This window comes from Thalassophryne amazonica, chromosome 16 (genome assembly GCF_902500255.1).
Source record: "Thalassophryne amazonica chromosome 16, fThaAma1.1, whole genome shotgun sequence".
Taxonomy (NCBI): Eukaryota; Metazoa; Chordata; class Actinopteri; order Batrachoidiformes; family Batrachoididae; genus Thalassophryne; species Thalassophryne amazonica.
This window is the reverse complement of record NC_047118.1, coordinates 86,569,945-86,589,753: the sequence shown is the minus strand read 5'-3', so window position 1 is coordinate 86,589,753 and position 19,809 is coordinate 86,569,945. Positions and strand designations below refer to the sequence as shown.

The window sequence follows — 19,809 nt, the reverse complement described above, 5'->3', positions numbered from 1 at the left end:
AGAATAAGAACATGTCCCTTGGAAATCTACTGCAAAACCCATCACACATCGTGCAAAAAGAATTATTTAAATATCTAAAAGACACTGGATTACTTCATCCCATCGAAACAAATGACTGTGGCTGCCAGGAGTAAAGGTTTTGTAAAATCTCAGCGATCACGCACTAGCCCGGTAGGTGGCAGTAAATGCACCTTAAGGTGGTGTGTCCGCCATTAAATCCGAAAGAAGAAGAAGAAACACCTAAGAAGAAGAAACCGACTTGTTTTTCCGCTACTAGCTGGCTAACTCGACACATTCCCTGCGACTAATTAGACTTGTCTTTGTAAACCTCTACCATATGTTTATTAAAGAACGCCAGGTATACAAAAACAAGAAGAAGAACAAAAGACGAAGCTAGCGCAAAAAAGTCCAGCAGCTGAAGAGATTGTTGAAACAACGGGAAGAAAAACAAAACAAAACACCGCAAGAAGAAATTAACGGTGTAAAAGAAACGTAATCACGAGACAAAGTGCTGGATGCTGTTTTCAAGCCTGAAGATCGCTGACAAACAGGTCGGTTCATTGAATTTTATGGCTGTTCGCAAAGTAACGCCGTGGTGGCGAAATTAGGAACTACACTTGTAAAAAAAAAAACAAGCGATCAATGGTGGTGTGAACTCAGTTTAGAAATCTCAGGCTACGGATTTAGAAACTGTACAGTTAGTTTGTGTAGGTTATCTGTCAATGAATGTGCGCGGATGTCACAGACTTGAACATCTCACTAAACTGCTCCTGTGTGTACGAAAAGGTGAAGTGTTTTTTTTTTTTTGTTTTTTTTGGCAGGTTATATTTTGCCGGATATACGGCCAACACGCACCCCGCGATATTTGACCGGATGTCCTCGCTGAATTAGATAAGAAAAGCCTTTATTCATCCCTCAATGGTGGAAATTGGGGGAAATTTAGATTAGATAACCGGTGTCACGGTCTGAGATTACCACCAGTCTGAATTTACCAGGTAAAATTAGACTGTAGCAGCCACAGTCTGAACTTACCACCAGTCTGATTTTATCATCTTGGTATATTGAGACTTGTGTGTTATTGACCCTGGTCCAAATTTGCCAAGCAAATATATTAAATAATTTTTTTAATTGGAACCACAAATAAATCCTGTCACTTTCTATTGATGCTTATTGATTTAACCATTATAATTCTGGTTACTAGTTACCTAGCTAGTCTGAAATTTCCAGCCTGCAAGTCTGAATATATGTTCCACTTCAAGTTTTCTGAATCAAAAGTGTGTGGAAAATGCAGTTATTTTAAAATACGTCTGCTCGGTTGAAGAACGCCGTAAGAAATTGTAATTCTAGACCTCCCGGAAGTTGACCGCGAAAAAAAAATCGATTTGCGCATGCGCGTGGTAAAATGAGACCGGCACAAACTCAGACCACGACACCGGCGTGAAGTTAGACAGTAGTTCATTATTCAGACAGTAATTCGCGATGAAGCAGTTCTGGTTGTATTATGGGCAAAAAATGTTTTTAAAAAGGAAATAAACGTGCCCTGTTGAATTCTACCTTTAAAAAATCCAAAATAAAACAGTGATTTGGTTTGGATGCTAAAACCAAAAATACAACGATAGAATATGTGTAACGGAGTCCAGCAGGTGTCGCTGTGCAGATGTGGTTAGTAAATCTCACTCCCAAAAGCTCAAAAAAGGATTCTCTGGTCACAAGGCCAGAGCCTTGGGTTTTAGCCTTCTGGTTAGAGAGTCCAACTCCCATGCTGGAGCTCGTGAGTTCGCCTCCCGAGGGGAGCGAATGGGCGGAGTCATAACAACACAACGCAGAGTGCAGCCGCTACATATGGAAAGTGTAACTCATTTACAACCCCTGGCAAAAATTATGGAATCACCGGCTTCGGAGGATGTTCATTCAGTTGTTTAATTTTGTAGAAAAAAGCAGATCACAGACATGACACAAAACTAAAGTCATTTCAAATGGCAACTTTCTGGCTTTAAGAAACACTATAAGAAATCAGGAAAAAAAATTGTGGCAGTCAGTAACCGTTACTTTTTTAGACCAAGCAGAGGGAAAAAAATATGGAATCACTCAATTCTGAGGAAAAATTATGGAATCATGAAAAACAAAAGAACGCTCCAGCACATCACTAGTATTTTGTTGCACCACCTCTGGCTTTTATAACAGCTTGCAGTCTCTGAGGCATGGACTTAATGAGTGACAAACAGTACTCTTCATCAATCTGGCTCCAACTTTCTCTGATGCTGTTGTCAGATCAGCTTTGCAGGTTGGAGCCTTGTCATGGACCATTTTCTTCAACTTCCACCAAAGATTTTCAATTGGATTAAGATCCGGACTATTTGCAGGCCATGACATTGACCCTATGTGTCTTTTTGCAAGGAATGTTTTCACAGTTTTTGCTCTATGGCAAGATGCGTTATCATCTTGAAAAATGATTTCATCATCCCCAAACATCCTTTCAAATGATGGGATAAGAAAAGTGTCCAAAATATCAACGTAAACTTGTGCATTTATTGATGATGTAATGACAGCCATCTCCCCAGTGCCTTTACCTGACATGCAGCCCCATATCATCAATGACTGTGGAAATTTACATGTTCTCTTCAGGCAGTCATCTTTATAAATCTCATTGGAACGGCACCAAACAAAAGTTCCAGCATCATCACCTTGCCCAATGCAGATTCGAGATTCATCACTTAATATGACTTTCATCCAGTCATCCACAGTCCACGATTGCTTTTCCTTAGCCCATTGTAACCTTGTTTTTTTTCTGTTGAGGTGTTAATGATGGCTTTCGTTTAGCTTTTCTGTATGTAAATCCCATTTCCTTTAGGCGGTTTCTTACAGTTCGGTCACAGACGTTGACTCCAGTTTCTTCCCATTCGTTCCTCATTTGTTTTGTTGTGCATTTTCGATTTTTGAGACATATTGCTTTAAGTTTTCTGTCTTGACGCTTTGATGTCTTCCTTGGTCTACCAGTATGTTTGCCTTTAACAACCTTCCCATGTTGTTTGTATTTGGTCCAGAGTTTAGACACAGCTGACTGTGAACAACCAACATCTTTTGCAACATTGCGCGATGATTTACCCTCTTTTAAGAGTTTGATAATCCTCTCCTTTGTTTCAATTGACATCTCTCGTGTTGGAGCCATGATTCATGTCAGTCCACTTGGTGCAACAGCTCTCCAAGGTGTGATCACTCCTTTTTAGATGCAGACTAACGAGCAGATCTGATTTGATGCAGGTGTTAGTTTTGGGGATGAGAATTTACAGGGTGATTCCATAATTTTTTCCTCAGAATTGAGTGAGTCCATATTTTTTTCCCTTTGCTTGGTCTAAAAAGTAACCGTTACTGACTGCCACAATTTTTTTTCCTGATTTCTTATAGTGTTTCTTAAAGCCAGAAAGTTGCCATTTGAAATGACTTTAGTTTTGTGTCATGTCTTTGATCTGCTTTTTTTCTACAAAATTAAACAACTGAATGAACATCCTCCGAGGCCGGTGATTCCATAATTTTTGCCAGGGTTGTTAGACTTGTGCTTTGAATTAAATCTGTCAACTCCTTACACTAGTTAAAAAAGTGCTGCAAAAACAATTGTGAAGAGAACAGACAGTTATACATCAAAAATCAGCAACAAAAATTAAAAGAATGACAAAAACAATTTAAAAATTAAAAAAGTCAAGATGACAAGTGACAACTGTACAAATAATATTTCAAAAATTCTGATTTTCTGCGCTGAATAACTGTCCACATTTAAGCAGTAATAGCTTTTACATTGCCCATGTAAATATGTCAAGTGCCCTTGCCCCATCCACCCCAACCCTCATTTCACACCCTCCCACCCCTCAATTTCACTGTGTTTAATGATATGACGAACTACTGTCTGGAAAATGAATCACTGTCCAGATATGGAATAACTCTCCACATTTAAGCAGTAATGGCTTTTACATGGGCAAGTGTATTTTGGCACCACCTGCCCAGATATGTTAAGTGCCCTTGCCCAATCCACCCCAACTCTCATTTCACACCCACCCCGCCAAATGACCGCTTTCAATGATAAGCCGAACTACTGTTTGGAAAATGAATAACTGTCCACACTTAAGCAGTAATAGCTTTTATTATTCAGATTCTGGATAGTTATTCAGTATCTGGACAGTGATTCAATTTCCAGACAGTAGTTCGTCATATCATTAAATACAGTGAAATTGAGGGGTGGGAGGGGGTAAAATGGAGGTTGGCGGGCATGGGCCAAGGGCACTCGACATATCTGGGCAGGTGGTGCCAAAATACACTTGCCCATGTAAACGCTATTACTGCTTAAATGTGGACAGTTATTCAGATTCTGGACAGTTATTCATTTTCCAGACAGTAGTTCGGCTTATCATTGAAAGCGGTCATATGGAGGGGTGGGAGGGGGTGAAATGAGGGTTGGGGTGGATCGGGCAAGGGCACTTGACATATCTGGGCAGGTGGTGCCAAAATACACTTGCCCATGTAAAAGTTATTTCTGCTTAAATGTGTACAGTTATTCAGATTCTGCACAGTGATTCATTTTCCAGACAGTAGTTCGCCATATCATTAAATACAGTGAAATTAAGTTGTGGGAGGGGGTGAAATGGAGGTTGGTGGGCATGGGGCAAGGACACCTGACATACACTGAGGAAAATAAGTATTTGAACATCCTGCGATTTTGCAAGTTCTCCCACTTAGAAATCATGGAGGGGTCTGAAATTTTCATCTTAGGTGCATGTCCACTGTGAGAGACATAATCTAAAAAAAAAAAAATCTGGAAATCACAATGTATGATTTTTTTTAATAATTTATTTGTATGTTACTGCTGCAAATAAGTATTTGAACACCTGTGAAAATCAATGTTAATATTTGGTACAGTAGCCTTTGTTTGCAATTACAGAGGTCAAATTTTTCCTGTAGTTTTTCACCAGGTTTGCACACTGCAGCAGGCATTTTGGTCCACTCCTCCATACAGATCTTCTCCAAATCTTTCAGGTTTGGCGTTTCAGCTCCCTCCAAATAGTTAAATGCCATTATAGAAAAGTATTTCTATTGAGTTCCAGTCTGGAGACTGGCCAGGCCACTCCAGGACCTTGAAATGCTTCTTACGGAGCCCCTCCTTAGTTGCCCTGGCTGTGTTTTGGGTCATTGTCATGCTGGAAGATCCAGCCATGACCCATCTTCAATGCTCTTACTGAGGGAAGGAGGTTGTTTGCCAAAAATCTTGCAATACATGACTCCATCCATCCTCCCTTCAATACGGTGCAGTCGTCCTGTCCCCTTTGCAGAAGAGCACCCCCAGAGTATGATGTTTCCACCCCCATGCTTCACGGTTGGGATGGTTTTCTTGTTGTTGTTCTCATCCTCTAAACATGGTAAGTGGAGTTGATTCCAAAAAGCTCTATACTGGTCTCATCTGACCACATGACCTTCTCCCATGCCTCCTCTGGATCATCCAGATGGTCACTGGTGAACTTCAAACAGGCCTGGACATGTGCTGGCTTGAGCAGGGGGATCTTGCTGCCCTGCAGGATTTTAAACCATGACAGCATCATGTTACTAATGTAATCTTTGTGACTGTGGTCCCAGCTCTCTTCAGGTGATTGACCAAGTCCTCCTGTGTAGTTCTGAGCTTTCTCAGAATCATCCTTACCCCACAAAGTGAGATCTTGCATGGAATCCCAGACCGAGGGAGACTGACAGTCATCTTGTGTTTCTTCCACTTTAGAATAAATAATCATAACAGTTGTTGTCTTCTACCAAACTCCTTGCCTGTTGTCCTGCAGTCCATCCCAGCCTTTTGCAGGTCTACAGTTTTGTCCCTGGTGTCCTTAGACAGCTCTTTGGTCTTGGCTATGGTGGATAGGTTGGAGTGTGATTGATTGAGTGCAGAATAAGAAGGCTTCTTAAAGAAAAATTAACAGGCTGTGTGAGCCAGAATTCTTGCTGGTTGGTAGGTGTTCAAATACTTATTTGCAGCAGTAACATACTGTACAAATAAATTATTAAAAAATCATACATTGTGATTTCCGTTTTTTTTTAGATTATGTGTCTCACAGTGGACATGCACCTAAGATGAAAATTTCATACTCCCTCCATGATTTCTAAGTGGGAAAACTTGCAAAATCGCAGGGTGTTCAAATACTTATTTATCCTCACTGTATCTGGGCATGTGGCGCCAAAATACACTTGCCCATGTAAAAGCTATTACTGCTTAAATGTGGACAGTTATTCAGTATCTGGACAGTGATTCATTTTCCAGACAGTAGTTCGCCATATTATTAAATACAGTGAAATTGAGGGGTGGGAGGGGGTGAAATGGAGGTTGGTGGGCATGGTGCAAGGGCACTCGACATATCTGGACAGGTGGTGCCAAAATGCACTTGCCCATGTAAAAGCTATTACTGCTTAAATGTGGACACTTATTCAACGCAGAAAATCTGAATTTTTGAAATATTATTTGTACAGTAGTCACTTGTCATATTTAAGATTTCTTTTAAAGGTAGAATTCAACAGGGCACATTTATTTCCATTTTAAATTTTTTTTTGCCAATAATACAACCAGAACTGCTTCATCGCGAGTTACTGTCTGAATAATGAACTACTGTCTAACTTCACACCAGTGATTAGATATACTTTGTTGATCTCACAGTGGAGAAATAACATTTACACTTAGGGATGGGTATTGATAAGGTTTTATCGATATCGATGCCATTATCGATTCTGCTTATCGATCCGATTCCTTATCGATACCTCTTGTGAATTTTGTACTAAAAGTAGGCTTTACAGGTTTTCTATGTATTTCCTTGAGTCTTAAAGTAAATAAATATGAGATTAGTCACTGTATCCTTGATCTCTGGACATAAATAAAAATAAACAAAACTGTTTCGCTTTGAAGTTATTAATTCAGACTGAATTCTATCGTTCTATCTTGACTTGTCAGAGAGCTGCGCAACGTTTGGAGCTGTGTGAACAGAACGGAGGATGATTCTCGTTTTTTTTCTCGCAACTAGACAGGAGTCCTAGTTAGTAACTTTAATCCGCACAGAAGTGATTCTGTGTAGGCTCTCAGTTGTCCAGGTGGTTTCCATAGTAGAGAAGCTTGAATCTTCGAATGGACTGGGTTGCTTGACGCGAGGACGTTTCGCTTCAAATCGCAGAAGCTTCCTCAGCTAAAATTCTTGCTCTGGAAGTCTGACTTCTGTCTGACTCTTGTAGAGATGAATGAACAGAAGCCAACAAAAGCTGGAGTTTTAAACCTAACCAGACCCCTCCTACTGAGAGGCAGACTGCTATAGGCTAGTGACTAAATAGCTCTAATTAGCAACTATTGTGCTCTAGTTAGCGCTCTCCTAATGACAGGGCAGCTGTCCCTCCTAATGATGGGATGGATGCCTTTCTTGATTGCTCCCTTGATTGATCCCTCCCTACCAGCACCGCAGAGAGGGCACCAGTGGACCTCAGTCTGCAGTTCTTCTCCACCTTAAAGACACTAACCACACGTTTGAGGACAAGGAAGTTAAAATATTAGCCAGAGAGAAGAAATGGTTTAAGAGAGGGGTCAAGGAGGCATTCTTTGTGAAACGTTTGAAACCCAGCCTTAACCGGGGAGGGGGTCTGAGATACGCTTTATCCCCTGTTTACAATGGGGTACTCAGGTCAAAGGAGTCTGAGAATGCACTGCCTTGCCATCCTCTGTAATCATGACGGACAAGCAATGGGCCGTGGTTCTTGATGCTGCCGTCTTACCAATTTTCCGGTAGATCAGGGCAGCACATAAGCCAAAAAGTACCAACCCTGCTCCCATGAGACCAAAAATGAATAAATCCTCGACGTCCTCAACGGAGAAAGGCGCCAAGCATGCCACACGCAAGGAACTCCAGGAGTCGAGAACATAGCCCACAGGATACGTTCCATCTGGGCAGGTAGGATCTCCCGGTCTTGACCTTCTTGGAGAAAAAATGGTGTCATTAGCATTCAGAGACCAGCTAATCATCTCCATGGTTAATCCAATAGTAGTCCAATAGATCCAGTATCCAATATAATTTGAGGAATTCACAATCTGGTGAAGTAGGGACTGAAGGTTAAAGGCAGAGAACAGAGATAAGGGAGAGTGGAGGAGATGCGACCGCCCTTGTCGGAGTCCCAAGCTGAATGGCTAGTTCAAATGACATCATTGTAAGTTTATTTCAACATGGTGGCGCCCTTGGCAAAGTTGAACTGGATGATATTTTGCCGTACGTGGCACCGGCAAAACGGCGGGTTGCGCCGTTTTGCCGGCCGTCTAAATTTATTCACAACTGAACGGAATAGCCACGGTCGGGCGGGAACTTAAAGGCGAGCGGAGTTTAAGATCTCCTTATTTCACATTCATGATAGTAGCTTGATATTGATAATTTTCATTATTGAAAATTGGCATATTTTACCATTCACTATTTTCAGGGGTGGACTGATTGAAGGTTTTGCAGACATGACACTGACAGAGGAAAAAAACAGGATAAACAGACGTGCCGATATGGACTTCTGTATTTTAGTTTTTATTCTGTCTTGAATTTGCAGGTTTTACACAGAAAATTACAGAGACCGCAAAAATTATTTCCACCTTGGCCGAAAATATTTCTACTACGTGGCAAAAAGTGCCGGTGGACATAATTTTGGGCGCGACGGTGGAAATAATTTTCGCCACACGCCGGAAATAATTTCGGGCATGGCTATGCCACGTTTTTGAGTTGCTTTTAGCGTCCGAGAATTCCTCGAGGTATTTCCACCGCGTGGCGAAAAGCGTCGGTGGAAATAATTTCGGGCATGGTGGAAATAATTTTTCCACCATGCCACATTTTTGAGCTGCTTTTAGCGTCCGAGAATCTCTCCGGCAGTAGGTGATTTTCTGTTCTAATTCAAATGACTTTATGGCACCCAAAACAGCATTTAAAAATGAAAAATTAGCACCAACACTCAGCAGTTAAAGATGAAAAATTAGCACCAACACTCAATGCCGAGGGCGCTGCCGCCATGTTGAAATACCCTCTATGGTGACGTCATTTGAACTAGCCAGTCAGCGAGGAGATGCAGTCAAGTATCGCAAGGTGTGTGTTTGCTGTATCCGGCAAAATATACAGTACATTTTTTTCTTTAAGGGCCATATAAAATGTAACAAAATGGAGTAGAGTGAACCAGACTGACTCCAAATAAGTACTTTTATCTAATTGCTTGGCTTTTGCATTTTGAGTGCCTTGATTGGAGAGTGGCATCAACTCAGAACATGGTGCAATTTTGGTACCAACTTGCACTGAACTACTGAATGAACCCTTACTGTTTTCAACATTTTTTAAAATCATTTAACCACATACAGCAACACATCCAGGTACAGGCACTACCAAAAATAAATATAAAAATAGTTAAACAAATTTACATGATTTTACAATTTATGATTTTATTTAATTTAAAGCTTGATTTATGCAGCTGTAGCTTTGTAACTCCGTGTCATGCATTGACATGCGTGACAGTTTTAAAGTTCTCCATCTCTGGATTATGCTAAGATTTAACTAATTTGACCCTTAACAAGCTTTTCTTTCCACAATCATCAACTCCAAATCATCCATCCATCCATCCATTTTCTTCCGCTTTATCCGGAGTCGGGTCGCGGGGGCAGCAGCTCAAGCAAAGCCGCCCAGACCTCCCGATCCACACACACCTCCCCCAGCTCCTCCGGGGGAACCCCAAGGTGTTCCCAAGCCAGCCGAGAGATGTAGTCCCTCCAGCGTGTCCTGGGTCTTCCCCGGGGCCTCCTCCCAGTGGGACGTGCCCGGAACACCTCTCCAGCGAGGCGTCCAGGGGGCATTCGGAAAAGATGCCCGAGCCACCTCAACTGACTCCTTTTGACGTGGAGGAGCAGTGGCTCGACTCCGAGCTCCTCCCGAGTGACCGAGCTCCTCACCCTATCTCTAAGGGAGCGCCCAGCCACCCTGCGGAGGAAACTCATCTCGGCCACCTGTACTCGCGATCTCGTTCTTTCGGTCATGAGCCAAATCTCATGACCTTAGGTGAGGATCGGAACGCAGATCGATCGGTAAATAGAGAGCTTTGCCCCCCTACTCAGCTCTCTCTTCACCACGACGGTCCGATACAGCGACCGCATCACTGCAGATGCTGTACCGATCCTTCTATCGATCTCATGCTCCATCCGTCCCTCACTCGTGAACAAGACCCTGAGGTACTTTTACTCCTCCACTTGAGGCAAGGACACTCCACTGACCTGAAGAGGGCAAAGCACCTTTTTCCGGTCGAGAACCATGGCCTCGGATTTGGAGGTGCTGATTTTCATCCCGGACGCTTCACACTCGGCTGCAAACCGCCCCAGTGCACGCTGAAGGTCCTGATTTGACGAAGCCAACAGAACCACATCGTCCGCAAACAGCAGAGATGAGATTCTGTGGTTCCCAAACCAGACCCCCTCTACACCCTGGCTGCGCCTAGAAATTCTGTCCATAAAAATAATGAACAGAACCGGTGACAAAGGGCAGTCCTGACGGAGGCCACCGTGCATTGGAAACAGGTTTGACTTACTACCGGAAATGCGAACCAAGCTCCTGCTGCGGTCGTACAGGGACCGGATAGTGCTTAGCAAAGGACCCCGGACCCCGTACTCCCGGAGCATTCCCCACAGGGTGCCCTGAGGGACACGGTCGAATGCCTTCTCCAGATCCACAAAACACATGTGGACTGGTTGGGCAAACTCCCATGAACACTCGAGTACCCGATGGAGCGTGTAGAGCTGGTCCAGTGTGCCGCGACCAGGACGAAAACCACACTGCTCCTCCTGAATCCGAGGTTCGACCATCGGTCGAATTCTCCTCTCCAGTACTCTGGAATAGACCTTACCGGGGAGGCTGAGGAGTGTGATCCCCCTATAGTTGGACACACCCTCCGGTCCCCCTTCTTAAACAGAGGGACCACCACCCCGGTCTGCCAATCTAGAGGCACTGTCCCCGATCGCCACGCGATGTTGCAGAGGCGTGTCAGCCAAGACAGCCCCACAACATCCAGGGACTTAAGGTACTCAGGACGGATTTCATCCACTCCAGGAGCCCTGCCACCAAGGAGCTTTCTAACCACCTCGGTGACTTCGGCCTGGGTAATGGATGAGTCCGCCTCTGAGTCCCCAGTCTCTGCTTCCTCTTCGGAAGACGTGACGATGGGATTGAGAAGATCCTCGAAGTACTCCTTCCACCGCCCGACAACATCCCCAGTCAGGGTCAACAGCTCCCCACCTGCACCGTAAACAGTGCTGGTGGAGAGCTGCTTCCGCCTCCTGAGGCGTCGGACGGTTTGCCAGAATTTCTTCAAGGCCGACCGATAGTCCTCCACCATAGCCTTCCCGAACTCCTCCCAGACCCAAGTTTTTGCTTCTGCGACCGCACGGGCTGCGGCACGCTTGGCCTGCCGGTACCTGTCAGCTGCCTCTGGGGTCCCACCTACCAACAAAGATAAGTAGGACTCCTTCTTCAGCTTGACGGCATCCCTTACTTCCGGTGTCCACTACCGGGTTCGGGGATTGCCGCCGCAACAGGCACCAGAGACCTTGCGACCACAGCTACGAGCAGCCGCATCGACAATGGAGGTGGAGAACATGGTCCACTCGGACTCCATGTCTCCAACCTCCCCCGGGATCTGGGAGAAGCTCTCCCGGAGGTGGGAGTTGAAGACCTCGCTGACAGAGGGTTCCGCCAGTCGTTCCCAGCAGACCCTCATGATACGTTTGGGCCTGCCAGGTCTGACCGGCTTCCTATCCTCCCAGCGGATCCAACTCACCACCAGGTGGTGATCAGTCGACAGCTCTTCCCCTCTCTTCACTCGAGTGTCCGCGACACGTGGCCGAAGGTCAGATGATACGACTACAAAGTCGATCATCGACCTCCGGCTCATCGACCTCCAAATCAAAGGTAAGCTATAGAGGGTTTTCAATCGTGTGACCGATTTGCTCCCATCTCCATTGTGGATTACTACGCAGCTGGTGCGTGAAAGAAAATAGAGAGAATGAAAGCTTATTATGAGGCTTTAAACCCTCACGATAAATCTGTTTATTGTGATTGATGTGTAGCAATTGGTTCAGTGGATCCGTATGTTATACCAGAGCCACTGACCCAAGGAAGCAGCTCGCTACCAAAGTGGCCTGGAAGAGTGCTCCGGCTACGCTCGGTGTGAAGAAGCCTCACCATTACAGGCCTGGCACTGAGGCACCGAGAGAGATCTGCTGCTACCAGAAATCCACCAAACTGCTGATCCGCAAGCTGTCGACCAGGTCAGCCTCGCTGGCCTCCTGCAGAACATCACAGTGGAGCTCTGAAAACGGAGGTCATTCTTGAAGTCCTGAGTGATTTCTCTCACCAGGCGCTGGAAGGGCAGCTTGAGGATCAGCAGCTCGGTGGATTTCTGGTAGCGGCGGATCTCTCTCAGTGCCACGGTGCCGGGCCTGTAACGGTGAGGCTTCTTCACAATGACAGTAGCCGGAGTGCTCTTTTGGGCGGCTTTGGATTTACAGGCGGTCTGCTTGGTTCTGGCCACATTAATGCTTCCTTCAGATCTGCTCTGCCTCTTCTGCTGAGCCAGGTCTCTCTGCGTCACTTAGAAAGCTCATAACACTCCACTACTTGATGCACAATAACTGCTGGCAGCCTGTATAATGACCGACCTGCCTCATTTTTATCATCTGTTGGAACAACCGATGACAGCACAAAAGTTGACCATTGTTGAAGCTTCTGAAATTGTTCACCAAATGCCGTAGTGTATCACAGCGGCCACCGCGTCGTAATGGCCACGGGGTGCAAAATGACTTGACCGCTACGTCACATGAAAACTCTCTATACATTTTCCTCTTTTACCGACTTTGTGCTATAAATAGGGTTGGGTATCGAGAACCGGTTCTTTTCGAGTATCGTTAAGAAATGATTCGATCCACCGATATCACTAGTCTTTTTGCTTAACGATTCCCTTATCGGTCCTTCATAGCATTGTTTTCGAGGGTGTTTGTTGGGAAAATGATTATTCCTCTATGTTGATTATGTCTGTAATCAGCCGCTTCTGCAGCCTTTGAAGCGTGAACCAGTGAAGCAATGCTTTAATCTGCTAGCTTGTTGGTTCTTTGATTCACTGCTTTTCAGAAACAGCAAGTCCACTTCTTAACCCCTCTCAAAGTCATTAAAATATCATGAGTAAATTTTGTGTGTATTAAAGTCACTAACTGGGACTTTTGTTGCAGTCAAGAAACGAAAATCGTCCTCCCTTCCGTTGGCACAGCTCCAAACGCTGCGCTGCTCTCTGCTGAGACAGTCTGGTCGGAATCATTAACTTCAAAACGAATCACGGCTTTAAATAAAATGACACCTCTTACAAACGTAATACAGACAATAAACTACAATCGACTAAAACGTTTTTTTCCTCCCAAAATGAAACGTCCTGGATTCTTTATAAATTACATCCTGACATGCAGCACAGCGAGCTGCAAGAGCTCAGCTCAGAGGTATGGAAAGACATTGATGCCAATAATGTCTGAAAGGAAATGCTTTTGACAAAAACTACAGATTTTGTTTATTTCTATTTATGTCCAGAGATCAAGGATCCACCATGTAGTTTATTATGTCCAGACTTTAAGGATCCAGTGACCAATTTCATGTTTTTTTACTTTACGACTCAATAAAATGTTGTTCAATTTCAATTTAATCGGCTTATAAAGCGCCAAATCACAACAAAAGGCATCTCAAGGTGCCTCACATAGAACACTTCAACATAAAAAAAAAAAAAAAAAAAAAAAAAAAAAATTCAAATACATAATTAAAAACAGAAGTAAAAGAATAAAACAGATAAAAAATAAAAAACTATTCATAAGAAAGAGAATAAAAGTAGGCTTTAAGTCTTAAAAATGTCCACGGACTCCGACTGCCTCACGGTTGCAGGAAGACTGTTCCACAGAGCGGGTGCACAATAAGAAAAAGCTCTTTGACCGTACACAAAAAATTCACAAGAGGTATCGATAAGGGAATCGATAAGGAATCGGATCGACAAGCGGAATCGATAATGGTATCGATATTGATTAAAATCTTATCGATACCCATCCCTAGCTGTAAATGTGCAGAGAGTCGCAGGGGCGTCGAACTTGGGTGGTGTGTGTGTGTGTGTGTGTGTGTGGGGGGGGGGGGGTTAAATGGGGGGCCCACAAAAAACTGGCATTAAATACATTTTTGTGTTGCATGTTATTAATGTCCATACAATTCATGTTGTAAACGAATATAATCAGAATGCATGTATAAATGTTGTGAAACATAATTCTGCATTAACAATAATATTGAAAGATCTCTGAGGGCCCTTCCCACCCCTGCACAGTTGTGCAATACTTTAGCCCAGGCAGCATGCTGCCACACACACACACACACACACACACACACACACACACCAAATGGGATCTGAAAGCATGAGGAGAGGTGTTTAGCAGAGCTGAAACAAATAATCGATTTAATCGATTATTAAAATAGTTGTCAACTAATTTAGTCATCCATTAGTTGCTAAATAACTTTGTTTTACTAGAAATGTTTCGTTTCTTCATGTAATCAACCTTTTCTGCAGGGCGGCTTTGCTTTGAACCTTGAATGAAGCAGTGCTTCGATCCGCTTCTTCATTGGCTCTTTGTTTTATTTTGCTTTATCTTAATTTTTTCCCCGCTAAAACCCTAAAGAGCATATGCCTGTGAGTAATATTTACCTTTTTATGTTAAACCGACCTCTTATTGTCTTTTGAAACAGTTGATAGATGTATTTTATAACTTAAAAATGGGACTGATGCTAACACATTAGCATATCTATGGCGTTTTCAATGTTAAAGTTAGCATTCGGTAATTGCACAATCAGGTGTACCACTAGTGTTTCACTTTTGGCGAAAAATGAAATTCAGTATAATGCTTAATAGTTTGTTTCACAATGATAACATCCCAAGGGATCTTCATGCAGAATTTCATGAGCAAATACCACTTAGATTTTTTTCGGTGACAGACTGAGTGCTTGATCCTTGTGAACAAAAACAGGTACTACGGAGACTACATTAGGTTTGTGAAGAACTCTTTTATTCCAAAAAGTTACACACCAAAGCATTGGAAATGGTGTTATTTCTGTGTCCTATAATGTGAGTCAAAAGACTGGACCAAAATTTCTGCTGTAAAACCTCCATCATAGTTTTACAAGTGATTCCAGTATAGAGCTACTACTACCGAGACTACAAGGCTCTACGGAGACTACATTTGGCACAAATTGTCATTCTTGAGGTATTAAAAATAAATATATCACTTCCGATTTCTAGATCATGTTGAGACAAAGACACTCTAGTGAAATATATTGGTATCATTCCTGCACCTAGTGTTGCCTCTCTGTGAGTATGTTACTACGGAGACTACAATATTTTGGGGGACATCCACATCCCTGATTATGTGAATTTCCCAAAAGGTCCAGCAATAAAACTGAAACAAATTACTAGCACTGTTTTGTAGGGGATCCATTTAGGTGTCAAATCTAACAAACAGGAATTATGAAATCAAAGGATTTATGTTTAGAACATAGTGTTTTCTCAAATGAATTGACAAATTTGGATTCTGGTTACAAACCTATTATTTTACTCAAATGACTGCTGCTTGGCTCCAAGTGAAGATATTTTGATTCCGTAACTTCTGTCATGAGCAGAGAAATACTGGGAATGTCACTGATCGGTGTAGTTCTTTGAAAGGTTCGAGAGGATAAATATCAGCTTTATTATATAATGAGCAAATTTCATATGAAACGAGGTAACATGCAAAAAATTGCATTTTTTTTCACCATATATTCACCATTTTTGAGGTTTTATTTATGCATTTACAAACTGTAAAAAGCAGGGCACAGATAAAGGTATGCCCAAGGTTCCTTATCAGTAGCTTCTAATGTCCCTAATGGCATTATTTTATGAGATATAGGTTGGTAACATTGCATTATTAAAATGGTAACACCTGATTGTGCACTTACCGATTAAGCTGTTCGCATCTCAGCATGTTTGTGTGCATTTGTTTTCTGTATAATAATCAATGGCTCAGTGTTTGTTGTCATAAGAGTCAAATGTATTATAAATTGTCATTTTTAAATTATTTTTATTGATATATTAATAATAATAGCAACGACAATAATAGTAATTTAATTTTAGAGAAAGAGACAAAAAGAACCTCATAAAACAAAACAACAGAAAAGATAAAACCAACTAACAATGAACATAAATAAATATAGAAATAAATGTTTCCTGTGAGCACCTAGTGATTCTTAAACCTCCACTTCATCCCTGTTTAAGTTTAAAGACAATTTGTTTCAGTCAAACCACATCTAAGCTGTGTTTTTACACAAGAATAAATAAAATGCAGTAAACTGCACATTTGTCTTTTTTTCATGAAAATATTTTATTAAAGATCACATATTACACTTTAGTCAGGTCTTTAAAAAGGTCTTTTGTGGACTCTTGCTGTAATATGTTGTCAGTGGTTGAGATAGTTGCTGTAGGCATCTAAAAATGCTCATAATCGGGTGAAACCTGATGAAAATCTCTTTGTGGTGTGTCGGTGATATCTGTATGTGCAAAATAAAATAAAACACTACTCCGGGTATGTTTTTGATGAGAATATAACATCATAACTTTGTTACAAGCTCAGACGTTGATATTGCGTGATAAAGGCCTTTTAATAATAACTCACTTAAAGAAATAATGTCAAAACTCACATGTAAGTTAAAAAAAGATTAATCGGAAAAATAATCTATTACTAAAATAATCGTTAGTTGCAGCCTTAGTGTTTAGGCTGAAATAAGACACGTCATTCATAAAAAAAAATCAAAGTCTGGATTTCAAAAAAGAAGAGAAAAAAGGACAGGGAAAGAAAACTAAATGAGGGAAAACAGCTGCGAACCAAATTCTTTGAAAAGAGAAGTGAGCTTGAAAACTAACTTAACGCGCATGCAGGAAAGTTGCTAATATCAGCACTGAGGACATATAAACTTCACAGTTTAAAAGGGAAAGACACAATAAACCCATACCGGTTTTGGTGGTGAAATAACTAAAACATAATCTGATTGAATGTCAACAAGCACCCGCAGCTCTGCTCATCTCTCCTCTCTCCCCAGGGGACACACAGTCCATGCAGGAGGGAGAAAGGGAGGGAGGGGGACACAGAGTAACACGTAGAAGCTGCTATGACAACACAGGACAGGCGCAGGGCAGCTTGCTTCTGCTACAAGAAAATCAAATGTCTTGACCCAGTCTCCCCTGACTTTCCACTGGTTGTTAGCGCATTTATGGCAAATTAATTACACAAATGCTAAAAATACACTCAACAAAATATAAACACTTTTGGTTTTGCTCCCATTTTGTATGAGATGAACTCAAAGATCTAAAACTTTTTCCACATACACAATATCACCATTTCCCTCAAATATTGTTCACAAACCAGTCTAAATCTGTGATAGTGAGCACTTCTCCTTTGCTGAGATAATCCATCCCACCTCACAGGTGTGCCATATCAAGATGCTGATTAGACACCATGATTAGTGCACAGGTGTGCCTTAGACTGCCCACAATAAAAGGCCACTCTGAAAGGTGCAGTTTTATCACACAGCACAATGCCACAGATGTCGCAAGATTTGAGGGAGCGTGCAATTGGCATGCTGACAGCAGGAATGTCAACCAGAGCTGTTGCTCGTGTATTGAATGTTCATTTCTCTACCATAAGCCGCCTCCAAAGGCGTTTCAGAGAATTTGGCAGTACATCCAACCAGCCTCACAGCCGCATACCACGTGTAACCACACCAGCCCAGGACCTCCACATCCAGCATGTTCACCTCCAAAATCGTCTGAGACCAGCCACTCGGACAGCTGCTGAAACAATCAGTTTGCATAAGTAAAGAATTTCTGCACAAACTGTCAGAAACCGTCTCAGGGAACCTCATCTGCATGCTCGTCATCTTCATCGGGGTCTCGACCTGACTCCAGTTCGTCATCGTAACCGACTTGAGTGGGCAAATGCTCACATTCGCTGGCGTTTGGCACATTGGAGAGGTGTTCTCTTCATGGATGAATCCCGGTTCACACTGTTCAGGGCAGATGGCAGACAGCGTGTGTGGCGTTGTGTGGGTGAGCGGTTTTCTGATGTCAGTGTTGTGGATCGAGTGGCCCATGGTGGCGGTGGGGTTATGGTATGGGCAGGCGTCTGTTATGGACAAAGAACACAAGTGCATTTTATTGATGGCATTTTGAATGCACAGAGATACCGTGACGAGATCCTGAGGCCCATTGTTGTGCCATACATCCAAGAACATCACCTCATGTTGCAGCAGGATAATGCACGGCCCTATGTTGCAAGGATCTGTACACAATTCTTGGAAGCTGACAATGTCCCAGTTCTTGCACGGCCGGCATACTCACCGGACATGTCACCCATTGAGCATGTTTGGGATGCTCTGGACCGGCATATACGACAGCGTGTACCAGTTCCTGCCAATATCCAGCTACTTCGCACAGCCATTGAAGAGGAGTGGACCAACATTCCACAGGCCACAATTGACAACCTGATCAACTCTATGCGAAGGAGCTGTGTTGCACTGCATGAGGCAAATGGTGGTCACACCAGATACTGACTGGTATCCCCTCCATTAAAACAAAACTGTTTATATTTTTGTTGAGTATAACTGCGTGCATTTAGCGCTGTCCCTTTCATTACATACGTGCAGATTTGGAAGTCTGTTTTATTACATTGACAGAAAAACATGTATTAGCCTGCCTATCTTCTGTGGGATACAGTGGGGCAAAAAAGTATTTAGTCAGTCCCTGATTGTGCAAGTTATCCTACTTAGAAAGATGAGAGAGTTCTGTAATTTTCAACATAGGTACACTTCAACTGTGAGAGACATAAACAAAATCCAGGAAATTGCATTGTAGGATTTTTAAAGAATTTATTTGTAAATTATGGTGGAAAATAAGTATTTGGTCAATAATAAAAGTTCAACTCAATACTTTGTAACATAATCTCTGTTAACATAATCTCAATGACAGAGGTCAAATGTGTCCTGTAAGTCTTCACCAGGTTTGCACACACTGTAGCTGGTATTTTGGCCCATTCCTCCAAGCAGATCTCCTCTAGAGCAGTGATGTTTTGGGGCTGTCGCTGGGCATCATGGACTTTCAACTCCCTCAACAAATTTTCTATGGGGTTGAGGTCTGGCGACTGGCTAGGCCACTCCAGGACCTTGAAATGCTTTTTATGGAGCCACTCTTTCCTTGCCCGAGCGATGTGTTTGGGATCATTGTCGTGCTGGAAGACCCAGCCACATTGCATCTTCAATGCTCTCACTGATGGAAGGAGGTTTTGTCTTAAAATCTCATGATACATGGCCCCGTTTATTCTTCCCTTAACATGGATCAGTCATTCTGTCCCCTTTGCGGAAAAACAGCCCCAAAGCATGATGTTTCCATCCCCATTCTTCACAGTAGGTATGGTGTTCTTGGAATGCAACTCAGCATTCTTCTTCCTCCAAACATGACGACTTTAGTTTTTACCAAAATGTTATATTTTGGTTTCATCTAGGGATGTCCCGATCAGGTTTTTTTTGGCCCTGATCCGATTCCGAGTCATCTGATTTTGATTTTAATCACCTTATTTTATTATTTATCACGTAAACAGTGCACTTCTCCTTGAGGTAGCTTGAACAATCAAGTAATAATCTACCAGACTTA

The 19,809-nt window shown here is 42.6% G+C and overlaps 1 protein-coding gene across 1 annotated transcript in view; it reads left to right on the top strand.

Moving 5' to 3' along the window:
- The first annotated feature begins 256 nt into the window (after positions 1 to 256).
- The window catches only part of LOC117527214 (gastrula zinc finger protein XlCGF57.1-like), a 208,247-nt gene continuing 188,694 nt past the window's right edge, over positions 257 to 19,809 (top strand). Inside the window, exon 1 of the mRNA XM_034189430.1 lies at positions 257 to 551. The gene's annotated coding sequence lies outside the window, so the exon portion shown is untranslated. The remainder of the gene's footprint in view (positions 552 to 19,809) is intronic.